General features: G+C 37.9%; 2 long non-coding RNA genes across 3 annotated transcripts; both read left to right on the forward strand.

Moving 5' to 3' along the window:
* The first annotated feature begins 3,965 nt into the window (after nucleotides 1-3,965).
* LOC107183561 lies at nucleotides 3,966-5,546 on the forward strand. Its single transcript, XR_001514349.1, has 3 exons — nucleotides 3,966-4,061; nucleotides 4,461-4,546; nucleotides 5,486-5,546. It is a non-coding gene; the product is annotated as an uncharacterized LOC107183561 (long non-coding RNA).
* A 520-nt stretch (nucleotides 5,547-6,066) lies between these two features.
* LOC107183562 lies at nucleotides 6,067-11,611 on the forward strand. Of its 2 annotated transcripts, none has more exons than XR_001514350.1 (4): nucleotides 6,067-6,426; nucleotides 7,604-7,679; nucleotides 9,255-9,330; nucleotides 11,524-11,611. It is a non-coding gene; the product is annotated as an uncharacterized LOC107183562 (long non-coding RNA). The 2 variants fall into 2 exon arrangements; XR_001514351.1 differs by lacking the exon at nucleotides 6,067-6,426 and adding an exon at nucleotides 7,281-7,360.
* Nucleotides 11,612-23,018: the final 11,407 nt, after the last annotated feature.

Genomic DNA, 23,018 nt, shown 5'->3' on the forward strand with positions numbered 1-23,018 from the left:
GTCCAAAGAGAAATAAATGGTACATGACTATAACCTCTTTGGCGAAAAGTGATGTAGACAGGGTAAATTACAGACTATGTTTATGTTCTTTGTCAGTGGGAAGTTCAAAGTAGTTTGTTTTCACAAGAGACAATGAGGTAAATGTTCTTAATAACAAATATCTAAATGCTTCCATAAAAGATCAATGGAAGGAAGTCTGTTTTTGTCATCTGCTCTGTTCTCGACTCCTCGGAATGACGCACTCCCGCTGATTGTGGCATTCCTCCGTGGAGACCATGTGAGTGATAATTAAAGTTATTGTCTTCGTGGGAATGGCTCCGTTAAGGGTATTCACTGTATTGTTTAAAAGTATTAATTATGATCAAAGAAGGTGAAATAGGCCATGTTAAATATTGAATTGATAGGAAACGTTTCCTTGATTAATCCATAAATGTAATACTAAGGTTAGCTAATAAAAGATATCTAGTCAACGTGGAAATGATTCTACAGATAGATGATAGGGATGTCAAAGGATCTTATTCTTGTTTTTAAGGTTAATGTTCATTTTTTATAATGAACTAATAAACACATGTTAATTAGAATGAAAAGAAAGAAGGACAGCCATGGATCCATGATGGCTGGTGGACAATGAATACTATGTGTCCACACGAAAGGTACTAGTCCACTCCCCATGTGTCAGTGGATCCTCGAGACTAGCGTGTGGGAGCTTTATCCTGGCAAGGGCCAGGTGGAGATTGATAACATCACTTGCTGAATATAATTCACTTAATATAATTTTATGTTGCTATGAAAAAAGCTCCTAGATTTATTGAATTCCGAGTCCCACCTGCGGTTGCCTCGGCAGGGCCAGACCAATGACTTCGCAGGTCTTACGTGGCCCACAAGCCGGTAGTCCCCACCCTGCTCTAGACAGATGTGAAGCATATACATTTGTGTTGGTCTTCGGGGTCATGATTTTAATAATATTAACAAAGTATCAATGGCAGAATAAATAACAAGTATTTAAATGAACAAAGATGAAGAGGGTGAAGCATTATTCTCTGATAAATATCAAGGTAAATGAATATTAATATGCATTAGAATGAATAATAACTAGACCAAGTGTGTTGCAACTCTAAGGTTCATAAAAACAATGAAATGTAAGAGTCAGTGATTGCCTGAGTCAGTTGTAGGTTTAAAGTTTATTAAGTTAAAAATAAAAATAAGTATTATCATAAATTAATAAATGCCTAAATGACTGTTTAAATAATTGGTGAAAACTATGAATCAATGAAGAGAAAGTCCCAATGTTTTTATCAACTCTCTGCTTGGTACTTTTCAAAGGAGGTGATCAAGTTAATTTTGTCTACTGTGCCACGATCAAGATTGCTATGTTGCCTTTATCTAGGAAAGATACTAAAGTGAGTAAAAGTCTAAGGTCTTGTTCTGCTTGGGTCATTGTTTAAGGATGTTTATAGTATTACCAATAGTAATATTATCAGAAAGGAACCTATTGCCCAATAATCAATCTAATAGAAAACATTATCTTGATTAATTAATAACATGTAACATTGATATTGATTAATGAATGACATAAACCTAAGTTGATAATAATTCTTCAGGTAGAAATTAAGGATATTTAAGTATCTTGTTATTAAGTTTTTGTGAATAATGTATTTTTATTATCAGTGAATTAATGAATTCATCAACACAAAAATAGAAATGAATGAAGAAAAAGTGGACTTCTGATGGACCATGATAGTGATAACAATTTGAAAATATGTGTCTGAAACTCAGGTCCAACACAATGCCTAGTGTATTGTCTCTGGTATATTCGATACTGTAGACAGATGTTAAGAATATACAGAGATCATGTTCTTATTTTGGCTTCATAGATTTATACTTTTTATTATTAATGGGTCTATAGAACCAGTCAAGAAATGTGAATAATAGCTAAAGAAAAAAGGGTGAAGCATTGTGCGACTTTGAACATATGTGGTAAGTAAAGAAATAATATTTTAAAAATTAAAACATTGTGTTCATTAAGAAATACTGAAAGTAAATCAACAAACAAGAAAAACAAACAAAAACTCATAGTCAGGGGGAGGGTTTGGGAGGGTAGTAAATGCTAAAGGGGGTCAAATATATGGAAGATGATTTTACTTTGGGTGGTGGGTATACAATACAATATACAGATGATGTATCATAGAACTGACACTTGAAACTTACATAAACTTATTAACCAATGTCACCCCAGTAAATTTAAGGAAAAAGAAAATAATTGGGTGAATCTGTTGTTTTGGGTTAGTCTCAAGTTTGAGATGGTTCCTTTTGTTAAGGGAAGATAATATATACACAGAAATTTTAAATACCTATGTAATACTTTAATTTTCTTCTGTTCAACTGTGCTTAGAATCTCTCAGAATGGACCATTTGAGCTAATTAAGTCTTATTCCATGGGGGCAGCTCCATGCTGCCATCTCCATGTGAGCAGCACAGATTGCACCGTGAGTAATAAATAGTCAAAGTTCCTGTCTGGGTTTTAATGATTTTTTTTTAGGGTATTTAGTATATTTCTAAAACATGCCATAGGGAATCAAAGTAATCCAACTGTCATCCATTGATAAATTTTGTATTAACAGGAAACAGTATATTGATAAATGCTCCAATGAAATTTGAGATTATTAATGAAGGAGGTATATTGATATGAGAATAATTCTAGATACATAATAGGGATATCATTGTCTTCTTGGTTTTGTGAATCACCAAGTTTTAAAATTATAATTAGTGCTTAATTAGATCAATGATGACTACTGGTGGCATCTGAGTCATATATGTTGAATATGTGTCTGGAACTCTGATAGATAGATTTCAGGATCAATACAAATCAATACACAGGTCATGTTTTTGTACTGATTTCATTGACATACCAGTAGATATTTTATTGATAGACTGATAGACATATTAAACAAATAGTTAACTATTTAGAGAATCAGGATGAAGAAATACATAACCATGAATGTATTTGGTCAGGCAAAGGATATTATCAAAATTGAAAGGACATATTAATTAAGAAAACAATGTAGCTGTGAATTTCATCTTTGCTTAAGAATCATATAGACATTGATTAGTATGAATCTATTATATTGTTCTGGGTCAGTGTCAAGATTGAGTTTTTCATCATGTGTCCCAAAAAATGTGTACACACACTTTGAAGAATTTATAAAGGCAGTGTTTATTAAAATGCATTTCATTTTCAAAATTGAGCTATCAGCTGTTAAAGTATGTATAAGTTTTTTGGGACACACAGTACATACATTAAGATAAAATAAGAAATAGCTAAACCCCGAGTCTATGAAACATGGTCAGCAGGGATCAATGGCCATTAGGTCTTACATTAAATATCTAGGGATATTTAGGACTGCTTCAGTGTCTTCCCTGCTTGCCTCTACATAATAGGAAGATGGAGATTAATGTGATCATAGTCAAAGTGCCATTTTCTTCGTTAAATGTTTTTTTTAGAGATGACTACATGTCTGCGACTCTGAGGTCTATCATAAAAGAAACCTAGTTTGGTCTCAGAGTTCCTGCATTTACATCCTATTATAATTGTACAAATGAGAGAATCTGTAAACAAATTATAAGTAAAGATGAATGTAGTGACATTTTATAACAACTTATTGTAAAAATACGTGATTACGTCACAAACGACTATTGATGCATTATGAAAACCCTGAAGTTTAATTAGAAGTAAATGGTACATAACTGCTACCTGCATGGCTAAGGATGACTTGAATAGTATGATTCACAGACAGTGTTCAGATGCTAGGTCAGGGGCAAGATCAACGTTGTTTGTTTTCTTAAGAGAGAAAAGAATTTATACCAAATTAGTGACTGCCTAAGTGCCTTGCGAACTCAAAGGTGAAGAGCAACAATCAATGGGGAGATTTTCTCACTTTTTTTTTTTATCATCTGTTCAGCCTTTTATCCCTTAGAATGGACAAATTCGAGTTGCTTTAGGGGTTCTTCCTTCACCATGAGCCATAGGATTGCACCTCTGTTTTTGGAGCATGGAGACCAACGTGAGTAATAATGAAAGTTCTTGTCTTTTCTGGTGTTCGTTGTGAATAATTGCAACATTAATAGTTTTTTGATTAATTCATGTGTGCAAAACCGAATAATCAACAATGATATCTTGTTGTGAGAATGATTCCAAATTCTAAGAATGTCTAGTTACATTCTAAGGCCTTGTTGGCTTTTAAGTTATAATGAGTGAATTCATGAATTAATCAATAAACAACATAGAAATGAATGAAGACAACATGGTCTTCTGGATCAATGATGATACCTGCCGGCGTTCTGAGTCACCATGACCAGTAATGCATGTCTGAGACGCTGAGGTCCGCCTCAGAAGCAGTGCGGTCTTTCTCTTCCTGCAAAGCATGCCTCATTCTGTTATCTGCTTTGCTCTTATGCCTCAGAACGGACGCACGCGACCTGACTTAGGCATCTCCCCTGGTCCTGAATGTTCTGGGTGCATCTATGTTGTAGGAGCATGGAGACCCACGTAAGTAATCTCAATATTTTAGATTGAATGGCTTGTTTTATGGTATTCACTGTATTATTCCACATATTAAATGTAATTACAGAATATGTGCATCCCTATGTGCATAGCAGTGTTATTTACAATAGCTGAGATCTGGAAACAGCCCAGTGCCCATCAGTAGATGAGTGGATAAATAACCCATGCTACATTTACACAATGGAATGCTATGCAGCTGTAGAAATGAAGGATCTATTACCCTTCGAGATGGCGTGGAGTGACCTGGAGATTATTATGCTAAGCAAAATAAGTGAATCAGAGAAAGACAATACCACAGGAAATCACTTATATGTGAAATCTAATGAGCAAAATAAACTGACCAGTAAAACAGAACCAGTGACATGGAAAGATGGAACAGACTGACGAATCTCAGAGGGCAGGGGGCATTCAAAGAAGTAATAAATAAATAAATACAGGGTGTCCCCCCAAAATGTATACACACTTTAATAGCTGATAGCTCAATTTTGAAAATTGTACATATTTCTAAAAACACTGCCTTTATAATTATTCAAAGTACGTGTATACAGTTTTTGGGGGGATACCCTATAAATAGAAATAGGAAGATGGTGAAACTTTGTCCAATTTTAAAAATATGTGTTTAGATAAAAAGCTATTAATAAATGTATTGGAAACAAATATCTATTAGTATATAGGTACAAAGTGTTATTCTTTGACTAAGTATGATATAATTATTGATAAGTAATAGTCAATATTCATATTATCTGTCCATTGCAACGTTGATATTGTTTATTTACTTATACATTATCTCAATTCATTACTTAATGACTAAATAGCTGACTAATAAAAAGGTGACATTCTAAAATTAGTGAATAAATATCTCAACTTTATAAATTATTGTTTTCTCTTGTACTCCTTAAAATCATTGCATGTGGGTGAGTTAAGCATGCAGCCATGATCATAAGCTTTGAAGTTGAATCTATGCATTAAAATCATGAAGCGCAATGTACCATAGTTCTTTTCTTGGTTTTGTTGTTTTTTTAAAAAAGGTTTTCACCACATTATTAAAGTCTGAAATAAGATCTCTGATCGCCAAACATGCTAAAAAAAGAATAATGTTGCTAATATGAAGTATTACGTTAACCTTTGTAGGAAATTAATTAACCTTTGAGGTCATTAATGAAACATATATTGTTTATGGAAAGTAATTTAAAGACACATGTTGGAGATTTTTAAGACTCTTGTTTCAAGTTTTTGTGACTCCTTGAGGTATTTATTTTATTATTCGTAGTCAATTGATGATTTCTTCAATAAAAATGTATAGTATAGACATGAATGAAGACAATGAGGCTATACCCTAGATAATTGATGATGATGAGCGTGCGTAGGAGTCCTTTTCCCGCCATTTGAGGTGATCCCATAGGGAGAGGCTAGGTATAGAAAGGGTCATGCTCTTGGTCTTTGTATACATGAATATTTAAAAATTTCATTAGAAATGGCAACGTAAACCAACAAATATATAGTCAATACATATGAAAAGGGTGAAACCCGTATCATTGTCAAAAATATATAGCGGGATGGAAAATAATGCCACCCAGTGTATATGTCGTTGAGTAAGTATGAAAAACAGGGATAAATAGTAGTTGGTTACCGATGGAGTCAGTTTCAACTTTGACATTTGATTTGTTGAGAGAAAAATAAATAAATATGACCATACATTAATACATGCTTAAATAACTATCCAAATAAATAGTGGAAACTCTGAATCCACGGAGAGAAAGTCTCAACATTTTTATCATGTTTCTTTGGCCATTTGTCTCCCAAATGGAACTGATTTCGGCTTCTGCTGTCTGTCATGTTCCCTCTGTGTCTGAGAGGGGGTCAAGGTACCTAACGGTCATGTTGTTATCATGGAGTGGGTCGTTTGTTTAAGGATACTTACAGTATCACTTAAAGGCATTCAATTCATAACAAGTTAGCCATGTCTCATTGTTAAGTATGACATGAAACTTTATGTTGATTAATTGATAATGTGCAAGATTGGGGCCCATTAATGAATGAAGTATAGTCTATGTGGGAAATGATTGTGTAAAATGATCTCATTCTTAACTTTTAATAATCCATGAATTGTTTTTATTATTATGAATGAAGTAATCATTTTATCGATACAAATGTAGTAACAGATGATGAAAAATAGACCAAATCATGGATCAATAATGATTCTTGGTGGTGTAGGAGTCATGACAATGAAGATACATGTCTGAGACTCTGGGATCTAGAACATAGTCTGTTTCTTCTGTTGAAATGGTTTCTATAGAGAGATGTCAGGAATATAGAGATCCTATTAGTGTATTGATTTCACAGAGACAGATGTGTATTTATTAATGGAATAGTGATAAAACTATTAAATAAACATAAAGAATGAGGTGAAGTATTGTTCAATTATGAAGGTTTTGTAGTGAGGTAAAAGGTAATAATGCCATTGAAAACATTGATTCCCATTAAGAAATTAATGGCTCAATCGGTCACCTCAGTGACTAAGGATTATATAGATACTGATAAGGAAGTCTATTTTATTCTTCTGGGTCAATCTCAAGATTGAGTTTTTACTTTTCTTAAGATAAAGAATGTATATTAATAAAAATTAATACATACCTAAGTACTGAGTTAATGAAATGTGTGGAAAGCAAGTATCAATGACAGTTAGTTTAATTTTATTTTTTATCTGCTCTGTCCTCCTCAGACACTCTTGAGCTGATTTATGCATTATCCATGGTCACCAGCTTTCTAGTTGCCTCTAGTAGGAGGACAGAGATTAATGTGGGTACTAGTTCAAGTTTTTTTCTTGGTTCCAATGTGTTTTTTTAAATTATTCATTAGAAAGTGCAAAAGATATTTAAGAGGGCAACTCTAACTCAGTGATAAATATGGGAAGTTTATTTTATAAAGATAAAAATAAATTTTACCATGAATGAATAAATACCAAAGTAATTATGGAAATTATAGATCAATGGAGACAATGTCTCAATCTTTTTATCATCTGTTCTGCTTGATACTCTGTAGAAACAAAGCACCCAGCTGACTTAAGCCTTCTTCCATGATCAAAATAAGATGTCCCTTCTGTTTTCAGAGAGACAAGGTGAGTAGTCATCGAGGTTCTTGTCATGGTTTTGGTCATTTGTTTAAGGTAATAACCTTAATCAAATTCCCACTATTATTAAAAAGTATTAAATATAACAAAATGTTATCTATGGCCCATTGAGTAATATAATGACACATTATGCTGATTAATTGATAATGTTCAACATTAAAGTTGCTTAATGCAAAAGATATACTGTATTGGGAAAGATTTCTATAAATAGATTTTAGGGTTATTCAGGGATTTTGTTCTTGCATTTTTGTGAATCATGTGTATTTTATTACTCTCAATGAATTAATGATTTAATTGATACAAATTTAGGAAGAAAGGTGGCCTCATATGGACCACTGCTGACGACTGGCTCATATGAGTTATGAATAATGAATCAGATGAGTCTGGAATTCTGAGGCTTAACACAAAATATAATTAGTGTATTCCCTCTGTTAAGAGTCCTATCAACAGAAATATATGAAGATCATGTTCTTATTCTGGATTCCTAGATTTAGATTTATTATTATTAACAGATCAATGATTGAATGATTAAATAAATAAAAATAAAGAAAGAAAAGGAAAAGGGTTAATTATTGTCCAACTAAGAACGTATGTGATGAGGCAAAAAATATTAATAATAATTGATGCCCATTAAGACATCAATGAATTGAAAGTTTTACTTCTTTGTTTAAATAACACTGATAAATAGACACTGACGAATAAAAGTCAGTTTTATTGTACCAGATCAGTTCCAAGTTTGACGCTGTCCTCATTTAAAAAACTAAATTTATTGGGGTGACAATGGTCAATAAAATTATATAGGTTTCGACTGTACAGTTCTATGACACATCATCTGTATATTGCATTCTGTGCCGCCCACCCACAGTCAAGTCTTCTGTCACCATATATTTGACCCCCTTTACCTTTTACTACCTCCATATCCTCTTTCCTTTAGTAACCACCTTGGTGTTGTCTGTTGTCCTTTTGTTAAGAGAAAAAAATATATACATTATGAAAATATAAAAATTACCTATATGACTGAATGAATGAAATGCAGACAGCAGGACCATAAACGATATCGTCTCAGTTTAAAAAAAAATCACTCGCTCGGTTTTGTTTGAGGGGGTTTTATTGACAGATGTCAGGAATACACGAAGATGCTTTATTAAATTTTTGATCTTTGTGTATTTTTATTCCATTATTATAATTGGGTAAACAAAAGAATCCATCAATAAATACATAAATAAATAAAGATGAATGGAGCAAAGCTTTGTCCAATTGTGACAGTATGTGATTGGCCAGGAAATGCTCCGACATATTGAATACTCTGACATTATTGAGGAAGTAACTGGTTACAGGGCGTTTTCTCTTTGGCTGGCGATACTACAGACAGTGTGAAATAATAGTCCGTGCTCTGCGTCAGCGGCAAGAATGATACTGTTTATTTACTTCCAAGAAGATAAAATGTTAACCCAAATCACTACCTCCCTGAATGACTGACTGAATGGAAGGTGGGGTGCACAGACCAGTGCAGACAGTGTCTCCCTCTTTTAAAAATCATTTCCTCTGCTCTGTACCCCGCAGTCTGGACTCACTCGAGCTGATTTAAGCATCGTGAGCTCCATAGTTATATCTGTGCATTATGAGCATGGAGACCAATGTGAGTAATAGTCACAGGTCTTGTCTTGGTGTCATTGTTTTATGTTTTTTAAAAAAATATTCACTGTATCATTTTAAAATTGTGAAATGTAATTATTGAAGGACAGCCCTGGCCCAGTCATAAATATAGGGTTCATAGGAAGTATTGCTTTGATTAATCCCTAAATGCAACATGGAAGTCGAGTAATGAAAGAGATTTATCGCCATGAGTAATAATTCTATAAGAGATGTTTTATGAATGTATCTTACTCTCAAGTTTGTGACTTTAGGTATATATTTTATTATTGGTGACCTGATTAATTAACAAAATTCATGTAGACATGAATTTAAAAACGGAGTAGCATGTCTGGATCAGAGGTGACCACTGGTGGCATAGGAGTCATGGATGATGGCAGCTATGTGTTTGGAACTCTGAGGTCCAACACAATACAAATCTCGTCTATTGTCATGTTGGAAAAAATCCTACAGATAGATGTTATAGATATTTAAGATTCTTATTCTTCTAATTATATGGTTCATGGATTATGATTATGTTATTATAAAAGAGTCAATATCAAATAATTAATGATGGAGAGAGTGAGGCATAATCCAGTTATCAAAACATGTGGTAAGAAAGAAATTAATATAATTTGGAATGGATAATAAGGGGACCAAGTGTGTTATCCCTTTGGCTAAAGATTACAGAGCTATTGATAAGTAAAAATCAGTGCCTTTTTTTGGATCAATTGCAAATTCAACATTTGTTTTAAGAGAAAATACCCAACTAGTACCATAAATTAAGAAATGTTAAATTACTGAGTAAATGAAAGGCCACTCCTGTGTTGATTTTAACATTCTGCCATGGCCTCCAACTCAATGGTCATCTTAGGAGCATGCACTTCCAGCATGGATAATAGGTGCAGTTCTTGTCTTGGTTGGGAGGGTTGGATTGGTTAATGCATTATTAATAAGTAGACAATATAATCAAAGAAGACTAAACATGGCCCATAATGAACATGGGATTAATAGGAATGGTTATATTCAGGCAGCCATATTTGAAACACTGATATGTTTCTTAAACATCCATTCAAGAAACATAATCTAGGGTCTATGGGAAATGATTTTATGAACATTAAGGGTGTCAGGGCTCTTATTCTGAGTTTCTGATTCATGTATATATCTTACTTAGTTGTAAATTAATGAATAGATCAATAGACAAAGAATAAATGAAGACAATGATTCATGTGCTTGGACCATTGGTAACGCCTGGCGGTGCATGTCCAGGATGATGAATAACATGTGTCTGGATGTCTGAGATCTGACACAAAACGAAATCTAGTCTATTGCTCCTTTAGATGTGATCCCACAGACAGTTGATAGGAATACTCAGTTATTCCATTCTTGTGCTTTTGTAGTTCCTGGGTAATTATTACAGTGAGCTGATACATGAAGGGCTTAACAAATAGAATGGAATAAAATCCCTGCTACACCAGTTCAGCTGTAGCATATGTAATGAACAAGTGTCAGGACCAATCTATCATTGAGGATCTGGGATTCCTGTTTCTTTAAATTTCAGAATGCAGCACATATAGACAGATATATGAATTCTGGGATGTCTTTGGTCTACTGGTTGTTTCTTTTATTACTGCATATAAAGTATTTATAAAATTAAAGATTAAGCACTATTTAAATTAAAGAAGGCCAGTGATAAGTTTTGTTATATAACTAGAGCTGTTGTGCCCACTAAATTCCACAGTGAAGTGCTATACCAGTAGTTGGGTGATGAGCAGCAATTGCACACGCGTTACTATTACTCAGTGCTATTGTACTGAGTGTTTGCAAAGATCTTGCTTTTATCATTGTGGTGAATAAATAAGTTCATAGCTACTAGTAGCTCAGAGGGACAAAGGAATAATGTTTATGATTTAACCAGTTCCACGCAGATGATAAAGCTTTTAATCAAAGTAAAACATTTGGGCTCCTCTTAGTTCTGTGGGTGAGGGACAGAGTTCTCATGTTGGGTGGCTTATTGAAGGGTGTTTGTTATATTAGTAAATGGATAACTAAATACTTTAATACAATGGCAGTCTATTCATGAGCCAGAGATAAGACTGTGACATAAAGCATTGTTTATGATTAATTTCTTTCATGTTTGCCATATTAAAACCCCAGTCTAGGCCTTTTCATTTATCAGCATTCTTTTGACATCCCACAGGATGGAGGCACCACAGCGAATTAAATGATTCTGCAGTCATGAAGATCTCCGCCTTAGCCCTCTGGGGAAGGAGCATACCGTGCTCTGTAAGTAACAAAGTTCTTGGTTTGAGTGGTTAGTGCAGAGGTTTCCGTTACATCATTAAAAAGGCACAGAAGTGGGCCTGCAGCTTAAGTACCAGGCGCTTCATGGAAGAGATGATGCCTGAGCCAGTAACCAGCTCACAAGGCTCTAAGCTCCGTGACGTCAGGAACCGCACTCAGGTGCCCATTGTGCCGTGCATGGATATCGCATTTAATAAACCAGTGGTTCTCAACCTTCCTAATGCTGCGACCCTTTAATACAGCTCCTCATGTGGTGGTGACCCCCGAGCATAAAATTATTTTCGTTGCTACTTTATAACTGTCATTTTGCTACTGTTATGAATCATCATGCAAATATCTGATATGCAGGATGTATTTTTCTTGTTACAAATTGAACATAATGAAAGCATAGTGATTAATCACAAAAACAATATGTAATTATATATGTGTTTTCCGATGGTCTTAGGCGACCCCTGTGAAAAGGTCATTTGACCCCCAAAGGGGTCGTGACTCACAGGTTGAGAACCACTGTAATAAACATTAATAGAATGAGTAGCTGAATAAACAATGATTGAAATAAAGACTGAATGAAGCAGTGAGTTAGTGAAAGAATGAGCCTTTGTGTCAACAAAGGATGAAAAAATGAATGAAAATACGAAGGAGCCCACCAATGGGTGAATGATTTGGCAGTGAGTTGAATAACTAAATTAATAAGTGCATACATGTGTGATGAATTAGTGAATGGACCTGTAAGTAAAATTTTCAAAAAGGGAATGAGTGATTGAATAAAGTAGGTCAATGACTCGTAAGTGAAAGATGAGTGTACAAATGGATGAGTGAATAAATAAGTGAATCTCTGAATGAGTTAATGAACTGATGGATAAGTGAAAATTAATTAGTAATGAGGGAATAAATGAACCAGTGAGTCAATCAGTGAATGAGTCAATGAATAACCAAATGACTTGATTAATAACTCAGAAAATGAGTGAACGAATAAATGAATAAATCAATGAAAGAGGAAAAAGTTGAATAATTTAACTAATGAGTAAGTCAGTGAATGAAACGAACTAATGAGGGAATGAATCAGCAAATGGACAGAGGAATGACTATATTAGAGTGAAAGAATAAAAGAAGGAATTAGTGAGTGAGTCAATGAGTGTGTAATCCAAGAATAAATTAACTGCTCTGTGAATGGATGATTGAATATGCAAATTAACCAATAAATGAGAGGATGAGTCTGTGATCCATGTGTGAGGCAACTAGTGAATGACCTCACCATGGGCCTCCTTCCCTGTCCACTCCAGAGAGTTAGCCCCACCCCAACCTCACAGCACGTTGTAGTTACCTCACCCAGATCACCAGTCTTATTCCATCATGAACATTTGTTTAGTGTCATCACTCAGCTGATGTGCCCTGAGAGCCAGAAACTGGGTCAAATTTTTCTCCGTGTACCCGGTGCCTTCCCAGCCCTGAGCATAGCAGGTGCCAGTAAATTATTACCGAATGAATGAATCAATCATTAAAAATACATGTGCTTTTGTGGAACCAGGATAACCCTTCTCAGGCGGCCTGAGAGCCGTTCTGTGGGGAAGTGTGTTGCGTATCAGATGGCCAGTATCTCCCTGGAGCCCAGCGCCAGGCAGTGAGGCAGGATACTGGCAGTTCTGACTGCCCTGGATGGTGGCCCGTCCTTGGGCAACATTGGCTTGGCATGGTGGAATGGGAGCCCTGGGTCTTCCCGAAAGCTGCCCGTGCGCCTGCCAAGACAAGAGATTGAAAATAACCCAGCCTTGTTTTTCTGCCTCTTGTTTTTATGCTAGTGAGTGGGCTCGCTCCCTGCCTCCTGGTTCTAGTTGTGGGATGTTGGGTTACATGCGAAGCATCCTGGGACCCCGCCTCAGCGTCATCCATGAGATGGGGACACAGACGCCCCCCAGCTGAATGGTTGTGAGAATTAAGTTGGCCTAACAGGAGCTCATGATAAGGCCCTTAGATGGCGTAGGCTCCTCGGCCAGGTCAGTGGGGACACCCTTGGAGGAGAGAAAGAAGCAGATTTGGGAGTTTCTGCAGCTGCCTGGCTTGGGAGGAGCCAGCTGCTGGGTTTCTCCCCAGCACCAGCTTGTCAAGGAAGCTGTTAGTGTCCAGCTTTGATCTGCCATGTCCACCTTCAAGTGTTGCACTTGGATGTGCCGCCAACTCACAAACTTAGGGTAGGATGGCTCTGCATTGCATCGGCCCTTTCATCTCTCTCCGTCTCCCATATTCACTCTGAGCCTCTTCCCATGGCAGCCCCAGGAGCCCTCCCCCTGCTAACATTGCTGTAGTGTCCACAGCGCACCTCTGACTCCAGTCCCGCCCCTTTAACATCTCTCCAGTGGGCCAGGGTCACTGTGGGCTCACTTCAGTCTTCCGGTTGGTCTTCCTGTCCCTGCTCTAGTCTGTTCTCGCTCCAGTCATTGTCATCTTTCTAGAAGGCGTGAGGATGAGTCCCATGCTCTTTAGAGCCTTCTTGTGAGTTCTGGAAACTCCAGGCGGAAGTCCAAGCCCCTTGGTTTCCCACTCAAGGATCTTCATGATTTGGCCTCTAGCCACACCTCCCACCACGCGCTCCCTGGCCTTTTGTACCAGCCAGCAGCCGCTTCCCCAAGTCTCCGTGTGTCTGTGTCTCTGGGCCTTTGCACAAGCTCATCCTCTAGCTGGAGGGATGAATGACCCCACTCTTAGAACGGATACACGGTTGGAAACTTGACCTCCATTCAGAAACTTCTTTTGCTCGGTCATGACCTATTTAGGTATCTACCTTCCCAATCAGACTTTGAGCTCCCCGAGTGTGGATACTCAGTCTTGGGGGCCTCAGAGCCCCTACTGTCCAGTGTGGAACCTCTGCTAGTGGATCCCCAACTCGGTGACAGTAGCGATCATGTAGGTATCAGTCTTCCTCCTCAATGTCTGGGACACAGCCCCAGTCCCATTTAGTGCTCTGTCGGCTGATGGGTCCGTCAGAATGCTGGTTGGATGACGGAGTGAATGCACGAAGGAATGACTGTGAGGCTGTCATCCTGGCACAGGACAGGGTCCATGGTGCTGAGGAGAAGCGTCCCCTCCCTACCGAGGCCTGTCCTCCCGATCCTGCCCACCCCACTGTGCCTCCGCCTGCGGCTCATTAAGAAATATGTAACCTTAATCCTTGAAATTGCCTGGGATCGAGCGTGTTTGCAGTCCATGGCACAGACATGGGGATTTTATTCCTTCCTTAAATAAATCTCACTCCCCCAGGAAGCTTGGACAGGATGTGGGCAGTTGGACTAGGGCTTGAAACTGAACATTTTGCAAAAGGCCCGTTTCAAAATTTGAAACCCCGTGGCCACTGGCCAGAGCCAAGCCTGGTGTGCGAGGTCGCTGGGCCTCCTCTCAGAGAAGGGAAGGGAAGGAAGATGAAAAACAAACGTCCGCTGTCACTGAGCGGTCGATGGTTTGCAGGAAAATTCCGCGGTTTGGTTGCTTCTTGATGAAGCTGGAGTGAGCTCGGTCACGGTCACCCTCCTTAGCTCTTTTCTCAAGCTTTCGGCTCAGGCCTCAGACCTTCCCAGAGCCCGAGGAGCCTGAGTTGGTCCTGCAGACGATGGGACAAGTGTCTGAGCACCAAATGGGACTGGGGCTTTGTCCCAGAGGTGAGGAGGAAGAATAGTAACGACATTATGGCTATTGTCACCAAGTTGGAGATGGGTGCCATCAAGCCCTCATTGAGGAAACAGGGAAACAAGCCTTGGGAAGGCAGTGCCATGCTCCCGGTCCCCTCAGCGCCACAGTCTGGCTCGGGCAGCCCTGACCCCATGCCCAGTGCCCTCCCAGGCTCCTCCTGCCTCAGAGCTCACAGCCTCGCTTCTGGCTTGGCCACCAGGGCCCTGGGTGCAGGCCACCCTCCGCCTGCCTGCGCTTGCGCCTTTCCACTGGCTCCCAATCTCCTGCTTTCATGACCTTGGGGAGAGCTTCCTGTGGGTGCTGGGCTGTCTGTCTGTCCTTCAGACCAGCCATTTCTTCAACGAGCAGAGCTCCCAGGCATGGCTGGCACTGTATCGATGGTAACAGCGTGTGGTGAAGTTCAGCTCTCAAATCCAGATCAGGGGTGTGGCCACGGTGGGTCTCAGCCGTGTTCGGCAGGGCTGACAGGGAGCTGCAGGACCACCCACCCCAGGGCGGGCAAGTTACAGTTAGTGTTTCCGCTCTGCTTGGAGCTCTGGGGGGTTTATGAATGGGCATTTAATCCTTAAAATGTTGAATAAAGATCAAAATACGAAAGAACCTTCATGGAACAACGATGTCTGGTGTCATGGTGTCAATGATGGCTGGCAACCCCAGGTACACAGAGAATTTGATCCGATTCTGTGTACCTGGGGTTGCAGGCAACAAGAGTAACAATAGCAGGAACTCCGTGAGTTGAAGTCTGAGAGCCTTGATCTGCTCAGCCAAGTGCATAGCCACCCCGCCCCCTATTCTATGCTCTTTACTGTCTCCCAGAGGCCTGGGCTCGACCCGACACCTGCTCCCCGCTCCTCGCTTCATCCTGAGTGTCTGCTCATTCCCCAGTTCACGCCGTCTATCGGCCCTGTCACTCTGGGAGGGTCCCCCTGACGCCCCAGTCCCACTGGAGCTGCTCAAGGTCTTCCCCGTACAGAACACCCGTGATCAATACCATCTCTGTCCTTTCCCCCTGGAATTGAGTGTCCTGTCCCCGTGCTGAGTCCCCCACCCCGGAGTGGTTGCACGCTCCCGGTGCCCCGTGGGTCAGACAGTTGGGTTTTGTGACACGGCCTTCTTGTCTCGAGGGGCGTCTGCAAAGACCCTGGAGGTGTGGCTGCCTGAGCACAAGCCCCCTGAGAGGACGCCTCTGACGGTGCAGCCCTCGCTTCCCGGGTGAGTTCTGCGTCTCCTGCTGACACTCTAGGAAGCATACATGCCTGTGGGAAAGGGCCAGACAGTCTAGGTCAGTGGTTCCAACGTGGGGCGCAGGCCCGCCCGGGGGCAATTTGATTTTTAAGGGGGGCAATTCGAGAATGAGTTATTAACAGTGAATTTTTTGCATTTCTTATGGTTCTAGGGGCCTCATGTACAGTATATAAGTGTATATTGTGACATTTATGCATTTCAGTTCTCTATATAATGTTTCCAACTTTATTTGCTATTTTTTCATATCACTTCATTATTATTATTATTATTTAACAATTTCTTGGTGATTTCTTCCTCAGTACTTCAGCTGTCCTTTTGTTCTTTTCTTTTTCTCTCTCATGGATGCCATGTTCTTTGGAAGCTTGTTTAGACAAAGTTAATGGCCTTTTAGGCTTCCTCCATGTGAATAGGAGTTCACCTCCTGAATAAAAATTCTATGTCACGGGGAAGCGGGGACATCAGGATTTTAGAGATGCTTAGGCAGGGCATGGCCAAAGAAAAGCCTGGGAACCACTGGTCTATCCTCTTGGAAAACAAACCAACTTGTTTAGACCAAGTTAGTGGCCTTTTAGGGCTCCTCCACCTGAATAGGAGTTCACTTTTTGAATAATAAGAATGATATGTCACGGAGGGTGGGGGGGATCAGGATTCTAGAGATGCTAGGTGGGACGTGACCAAATAAAGGTTGGGAACCACTGGTCTAGGTCATGTGAAGACCGTAGGCGATCACATGGGTGGTGTGGAGCCCGTGTGAGGGCCTCAATGGCCCCAGCATGTGCACAACCACCCGGGACAGGGCAGGGGGGGCTGGGCCAGTCCTGGCAGATGCCTCTGTAAGTGTACTGCAGGGCCAGTAGCGAAGCTGCTCAAAGTTATCCAAGGTCCTTCTAGGGAGAGGGTGAGCCAAGAGGTGAGGTCATCAGGGGTTCGACCCTCAACCCCAGAGAGCTGTCCATCTGGTCTCAGGTCTCATCCAGGCGGTGGGGCCGAGTTCACTTCCCAGCTGACCAAAAAGAGTCCTTTTTGGCCACTTGAATCGGCGCTCGGGGTGACCCAAGCGAGTGTCCTCAAAAGTATGCAGGTCACTGCATTCTGTGAACTCTCATGGAGATGCAGTCAGTGGGAGCCATGCGAGATTTCCCATAAAGGACTCTCAGCCAATAACTGAAACACCTTGAACGTAATTCTAAAAAATAACATTTTTTCTCATTACAAAGGAAAAATGCATCTGTCTTATAAAAACTTGTAAAATGCTAAAAAGAATAAGCTGGTCCCACCATTGAAAGATGACCACTGCCCACATTGTGGGACCCGCCTCTCATCTTGTGTTTGCTCCATCCATTTCGTGTGTGTGTGTGTGTGTGTACGCATATGTATGTATGTATGTATATTTTTAATTAGGGATCATCACTGTCATCTTAACTTTTTCACCCAACTCTGAATGTTTTCCCATGCCATTAAGTAAGTTCCTGTTTGTTTTTTTGTTCTGTCTTTATGGTTACATAGTGTCTCAGCAAATGACTATATCATAATTGGTTTAATTGGTTCACTCGCATCAGATATTTAGGTAATTGGTTTAATTGGTTCACTCGCATCAGATATTTAGATAAGTCTAACAGTTGGCTAGAGCACCTTGGGGTGAGCAGCCGTGTTCCTTCATCCTCACGCATCCCTGGCTGGTTTCCTCGGTTCCTTTTAAAAGTGAAATGACCGCCTCGTGAGGCATGAGCTTTTTATGGCCACATTGACCTCCTCAAACTTTGTACCAACTGACATTCTCAGAATCAGCTTAAGAAGTGCCTGCTTCTCTGCTAATTATGGAGGTTTTTAACGTTGGCTATTTTGTCAAAACATGGTCTTCCGCTCTCTTTATTTCCAGCTCTTTTGTTACCTTTGATAAGAGCATATCCCCCCATATCTTTATTGGTTCTTTTAGTTTATTTTAGATGAAGTCACGCACGTGCATCATTTTGAGTCACGTAGTTCTGCAAGGTTGTTTTAGAAGCCTCAGTCCTCCAGCCTCCCAACTCTTTTCAATATCCTGCTACACGGCGCAACAGTTTTGCTTTTTAAATGAATTCTCTTGACATTTATATCCATATTTCTAAGTAATATTCTTACTTTTCTTCTTCATTTTTTTTTGGGGGGGGGAAGGGGGTTTAGGCATTATCTTGACTCTTTACCCACAGAAGGTATGACTTTCACTCACAAATGCCCTTGGGTTCACCACACATCCATTAAGCACACCTCCACTCAAAGAGGTTTACTTCAGTTTTGGTTTGATCAGTATTCAGTGTTTACATGATCGTAACATTGTAAACACTCTTGACAAAGGGACAATGCAATATATGATGCTTTATCTCTTCTTCAAGCTTTTTGTTTCTTCTGGAGTTGATAATAGCCGTGTCTTTTTTTGTTTTTTTCTTTCTTTCTTTTATTTACTTTTTTCTTTGATTGGATTTTAATGAACATCACACATTTATCCTAAGCTTATCAATATATTCAAACACATTAGTGTTTTGTTTGTTTTTTCATGGTTATCATTTAAACAAATCTCTTCCTGGCACCTCTTGCCTGCTCTGCTCTGGATTGGTTGATCTTGGGCTTCCTGCCTGTATCTTGGGCTCTTCCCTCATTTTCTTCCTAGGGATTCCCTTGATCCTTTCTCCTTGGTTGAATTCCTGATGTCATAAACCCTGTGTTACCCTCTCTTTTTGGTTGATTCCCCTGTTTTGCTGCAGTGCACACTCTAGCAAAGTGTAAAAGGATTCATGGGAGATAAACTTTTGGAGACCTTTCACATGTGAAAAGGCAAATGTCCAGTTCTCACTGACATTGATAGTTTGTGTGGGTATTGAATTCTAGTTGGTCATTTTTTCTCCCCTCAGATTTTTGAAAGCATAAATAATTGTCTTCTGACTTCTAGCATTGTTGAGAAGTCTGAAGCCTTTGGGATTATCCCTTTTATGTGATCCTCCCCCTTCCTTCCTAATACTTAACGGATTTTCTCATTGTCTTCTAGTGTTTTAAATTTCATTTGTATGTCACTTGATGTGGAGTTACATTTATCTATTTTGCCAGGTCCTTTTGATCTGAAATCTTGTGTCCTTCAGTTATGGAAATTTTTCTTGAACAATTCCTTCGATAATGACTTCCCATCTGATTTCTTTTTCTAGAACTTAACATTGCTCGAGTATTGGATTTCTTTGACTAGTTGTCTAATATTCTCATATTTTCCCCTCTGATTGTCCACTCTTAATTTCTTTGTTCCCATTCTGAGATAACTTTTTTATTTATTTTTTGACCTGTTTTCATTCCTATGGTCTCTAATACTCAAGATTTTATATTACATTCTAAATTTTATTTTATAACATTTTGTTTCATGGGTGCAATTGCTTCTTTGAGCTTCCTGATAATATTAATAGATTTTCTTAAAATTTCTTCTCCCTATAGAACCTCTAATCTTTTTTCCCAAGTGTGTGTATTTCTAGCCTCCATGTTATATGCTTTTCTCAACTTGATATAAATACAGATGAAATAGATAGGCCTCTGCTCTAGTTATCTCTACTTTATTGTCTCCACGTAACACATTTTTAGTCTTCTCTCTGGGTTAAGGAAGACTTCTGCCCAGCGAGTGAGGATTTGGGGAGCTGCCTTCTCAAACAGGTGTTCAGCCAACTCTTATCATTTAGGCCCAAGTTTTCCTCCCACACTGGGGTACCTGGTGCTCTCAATTCCTGAGACTTCTGTGGGTTCCTAGAATGCATTTGGCTTTATTTCTCTTTTCCTCAGAGCCAGTTTAGGATTCCTAGCTTCGAGTCAGTTACAACTCCTATCTTTCTGCCTTTGTCTCTGTGTACTTATGCTCAAAATGAAAGTCTTTTCACACTCATTTAGCAGTTTCAAGGGGTGCCAGGGGCAGGTGAACATCTATATTCTATTCACTGGAAGTTATTTATCCATTTTTCTCTCTTGGTGTGTTCATCTTTTATTTTTATTTTATAAAACCTTTCAAAATTAGAATAGTAACTATTTTTCTATCATGTATTACCAATGTTTTTTTCTTCATGAAATTTTTAACTTAAAAATTTTATGTTGTAAAAATCTATCACAAAAATTTCTTAATAGTTTCTTCTTGTTTAGAAAGACCTTTCCCATCCTGAGCTCATATAGTCACTTTATTTTTTCTAGTTTTTCCATGATTTCATCTTTTATAGTTGCATCTTCAATCCATTAATTTAATTATTGTGAGAAATAAGTATATGTCCCATTTCCACGTTTATCACATGCTGGATATTTTTATAGTTTTTGTTTCTTGTTGTGGCTTTCTGTTATTCCATTAATCTGCCTATTCTTACACCAGTGTTGCTTTGTTTCAGTATGTGGTGTTGTTATAATGTGTGTTGTTATTTGGTGGCAATAGTCTTCCTTAATTCTTATTTTTCAAGTTTATCTTGATTAGTCTCACTTGTTGATACTTCAAGATGAATTTTAGTGATATTGTGGAGTTCAAAAAAATTGTTAGAACTTTTCTGTGAAATTTCATAAAATTGTAAATTACAGAGAATTGATATTTTTGATACTTGGGCTGTGCATGATTATTTGCAGCTTAATGTATATGTTCACATTGTGTGAGATTTTATAAATCTATCACTTGTCATTAACTTATTTCAAGGAATTAAGTATTGCTTGTATTATTCCTCTTTCTTATATTTCATAACTGCTTATTACTGGTGTTTTGGGAAGAGATTATATATTTATTGTTATTGGCTGTCTCACTGATTTCTCTCACTTGGTCTACAAGATTTTAGTTGAACATTTTGGAATTTCTAGGTAAAGAACCATTCATTTCTATATAATGCAAATTTTGCCTTTTTCAGCATGTTTTCTCTTTTATTTCTTTTTCTTGTCTTATAGTATTGGCTAGATCTTCTAAAACATTGAATTGTCGATAATAGAAATTTTTATCTTGATTCTGGTTCACTATTAAATATGGTAAAAATAAATTTAGGCTATACATTTTTCATAAGGCTATTGAAGTATTTATTTCTACTTAATATGTGACTAAAATCAAGAATGAATGTAGAATGTTATGAAATGGTTTTTTGATATCTATGGAGATACTTACGTTGTTTTTCTCTGTTGACTTGATGCAATGAGTTATAATAATGTTTCATAACTTTGAAACATTTTTGGATTAATCTACCTGTTTTGGGCATATTGTTCTTTTAATAGATGACTGGATTTGCTCTGCTGTGGTTTCATGTAGGACTTTTCCAATTTGTCTTTTCTTGATTTTTGCTGTCAAAGTTATGCTGGCTTTGTAAAATGAATTAGGAAATATTCCATCTTTTTCTATATTCTGTACCATGTATACATCACTTAACTTATCTATTCCATGAAGGCTTGAAATAATTCACTCATATGACCTTCCTGAGACAATTCTTGGAGATGTTTCCTATTTCTTCTGTATTTTTGGGGTTCGTTATATTTTCTACATCTTTAGAATTTTTTATTCTTTTTCTAATATAGTTCAGTGTTTAAATATGCAGACATTTGAAATTAAATGTGCAGACAACTTGGGTTCATATTTGTGCTCTGTCATTTCCCATGTGACCTCAGGAAAACAATGTCTTCCTCCTAATTCTTAGTTTTCTCGTTTGTTAAATGGTAAAATGATAGCCTGTAGTTAGTAGGGCCACTGCGAGGGTTACCGAGATAAAGTAACTTGCACTATGTCTGGCGCAGTAACTGCCCAATGACTTTTTTAACCTAATAATAATCGTAGGAAATAATTTCTTTTTCTGTGATATAAAAATTCTTAGTGTAGAGTTTTAAATATTTTATGACACATTGTAATCTATTTCTATGATTATATAATATTTTCAATTCTTAATTTTGTGTATGTGTACTTTATCTCTTTTTTATTTGATGAGCTAGAATAGTGTCTATTAGAAGTTTTTCATAGAATCAGTTCTTGGAATAATTTATCAATTCAACTGTTTTTGTGTATGTGTTCAAATTCAACAATATCTGCCTTTTGGTTACTTCTTTCTGCTGTCCTTAAGCTTGTTTTATGGATTGGCCTATATATCTCTTATGTTATTCTTCTTGAATAATGAAAACATTTCATGGTATGAATTGGCCTCTGGATGCAATTTTGACTGCATATCAAAAGTTTTAGTATGTAGTCTTTTTAATATTTTAAAATATTTGTAATTATGCTTTTCATTTCTTATTTTTATTAGAAGAAATGATTACCTGAATTAAATGTGCAAAAGTTAGAGCTTATTTGAAATTAATTGCTAATTTATTTGGGTTGTGTGTTGTTGCTTATACCTTTTTATTGAATTGTGGTTATATTTCATTGTGGGTTGAGAATGTGGACATAAAAATTCTACTCCGGGGAATTTATTAATGTCTTTATGCCTTATACAGTCAATTTTGTAAATGTTTCATGGGCCT

The sequence above is a fragment of the Myotis davidii genome, unplaced genomic scaffold (assembly GCF_000327345.1).
Source record: "Myotis davidii unplaced genomic scaffold, ASM32734v1 scaffold60, whole genome shotgun sequence".
Classification (NCBI taxonomy): Eukaryota; Metazoa; Chordata; class Mammalia; order Chiroptera; family Vespertilionidae; genus Myotis; species Myotis davidii.